Source organism: Gossypium arboreum, chromosome 10 (genome assembly GCF_025698485.1).
Source record: "Gossypium arboreum isolate Shixiya-1 chromosome 10, ASM2569848v2, whole genome shotgun sequence".
Classification (NCBI taxonomy): domain Eukaryota; kingdom Viridiplantae; phylum Streptophyta; class Magnoliopsida; order Malvales; family Malvaceae; genus Gossypium; species Gossypium arboreum.
Genome location: NC_069079.1, coordinates 26939678 through 26942054, shown reverse-complemented (window position 1 = coordinate 26942054; position 2377 = coordinate 26939678). Strand labels below are relative to the sequence as shown.

At 35.3% G+C, this 2377-nt stretch overlaps 1 non-coding gene across 1 annotated transcript; it reads left to right on the top strand.

The window, feature by feature from the left end:
- Positions 1-803: 803 nt before the first annotated feature.
- LOC128282706 (small nucleolar RNA R71) lies at positions 804-910 on the top strand. The gene has a single exon (XR_008273061.1). It is a non-coding gene; the product is annotated as a small nucleolar RNA R71 (small nucleolar RNA).
- Positions 911-2377: the final 1467 nt, after the last annotated feature.

Here is a 2377-nt window from a genome sequence, read left to right as displayed (position 1 = left end):
GTGACTAACCCTTCCTCATCTTGACTAGAATCGCGTTGAGTTACTCCATTGGGTTAGATTCTGTATTGCTTGGCAAGCTACCTTATGGTCGTTCAGAAATCAACTTGGCAAGCTGTCCAATCTGAGTTTCGAGCCCTTGGATCGATGCTTGTTGATTTTTGAGTGCTGTCTCAGTATTCTGAAAACGAGTTTCTAACATCGAGATGAATTTGGTTAGCATCTCCTCAAGGTTCAACTTCTTTTCTTGCTAGTAAGGTGGTTGTTGAAAGCCCGAAGGATGTTGTGGCCTTTGATTTCTTTGACCGCCCCACGAGAAATTGGGATGGTTCCTCCAACCTGCATTATAAGTGTTACTATATGGGTTATTTTGGGATCTAGAGTTATTGTTACCCATATATTAGACTTGTTCCTCCTTGATGCTAGGGTTGAAGGGTTAATACTCTGTGCATGCTCCTCTTCCATTCGAATTTTAATACTCTGTGCATGCTCCTCCTCCATTCGAATCGCACCTCATCACTGGATGTACCTAAGTAGAACCACACAAACCGTCAATCTTTTTATTTAGGAGTTCTACTTGGTTAGATAGTATTGTAACCGCGCCGAGGCTGAAAACACTGGCTGTTTTCGTCGACTTTGTTCTCATAACTTGCCACTGATAGTTATTTAGTGACATCTCCTCAATAAATTTGTAAGCCGCCTCAGGTGTTTTATTATTGATAGTTCCTCCAGCGGCTGCATCAATCATCTGTCAAATCGAAGGATTCAGGCCATTATGAAACGTTTGAACCTGTAGCCAAAGCGGTAACCCATGGTGAGGGAACCTTCTCAAAAGGTCCTTGTATCTCTCCCATGCATCGTAGAGTGTTTCTAAATCCATCAGCACAAAAGAAGAGATATCATTACGTAATTTGGCTGTTTTAGCTAGTGGAAAATATTCTAATAAAAAAATTTCAGTCATTTGTTGCCAAGTAGTGATTGACCATTTTTTAGCCTTATTCCTTAACGAAAAGGGAAACAACTAAAGACGTATGGCATCATCAGAAATGCCATTGATTTTAAATGTATCGCAAAATTTTAATACATTTGCCAAGTGAGTGTTGGGATCCTCGTCTTGCAAACCATCAAACTAAACAAATTGTTGAATCATTTGAATTGTGTTAGGTTTCAGTTCAAAATTGTTTGCAGCAATAGCAGGTCTAACTATACTTGACTCAGTTCCTGTTAAATTAGGTTTAGCATAATCATACATAGTGTGCGGAGCAAGATTTTGATTAACAGCAATTGCAGGAGGTAGCGGATTTTCTTGGTTTTCATCCATCTCCTCGATTAGGGTTTGAATATCGTCCTCTTGCTCGTTCTTTGTGTATCTTAAGCTTCACCTTATTTCTCTTTGGTTTCTGCGAACTGTGCGATCGATCTCACTGTCAAAAAGTAATGGTCCTGGCTGGTTTCTTCTAGTCATAAACTATAAAAAAAACTTGCCAGAAGAAAATAAATGAAGAATTAGAAAATAAAAATTTAAATTGCAATAAAAGTAAAATGGCTAAAGTAATAAAAATCGAGTGTTCTGAATATCTTAGTTCCCCGGCAATGGGTCAAAAACTTGATACGTGATATTTGTGACAGGTTTTAAATCAGGTATAAGATATTACACGTGTAAATTTACCAATTTGAAGGACTGAAAGTTCAAAACTCAAACCTTTATTTTTTTTTCTTGATTCGATGAGGAAGACAATAGGAAAAAAATGTGGCTTTTCATTCTTTTAGTTTTTACTTTATATACTTTAATTAATTTGTTAATCAACTAAAATTAGCTTAATAAATCTTAATTATTATTCTTAATTAAGCTAAGGAATATTAGTGGTTGTACAATATCTTCCACCATTGGTTGGCATAACAATAATTGGTCTAATTAATTAATTGGTCCTCCAATTGCTTAAAAATCCAAAGCTTAACTTTTACCACTTTTATAATTTAGTTCTTATACCTTAATTAATTACTAATTCGACAAATTTAATTATTCAAAATTCAACTCACCTATACAATAATTCCGTAAATATTTAATAGAAATATTTTTGGGCTCAATTTATAGAAATGAGGTCTTAATACATCATTTTCCAACACCACTAACTTTAGGGTCGTTACACTGGTATCTTAATTAACTATCTATTCAATAAAATATTTACGGACTCGATCATCGAAAATCAAAATTTCAAAATTGCATTTTCGACACCACTAACTTTTGGGCTATTACACTTTGACGTAAAGATGGTATGATGGGCTAGTTGTAAGGACAAAACCGCCAAAGGAATGATGATGCATTTGAAGAAAGGATGCAAGCATTGAGAAAATAGATGCAAGATTTCCACAAAATGGG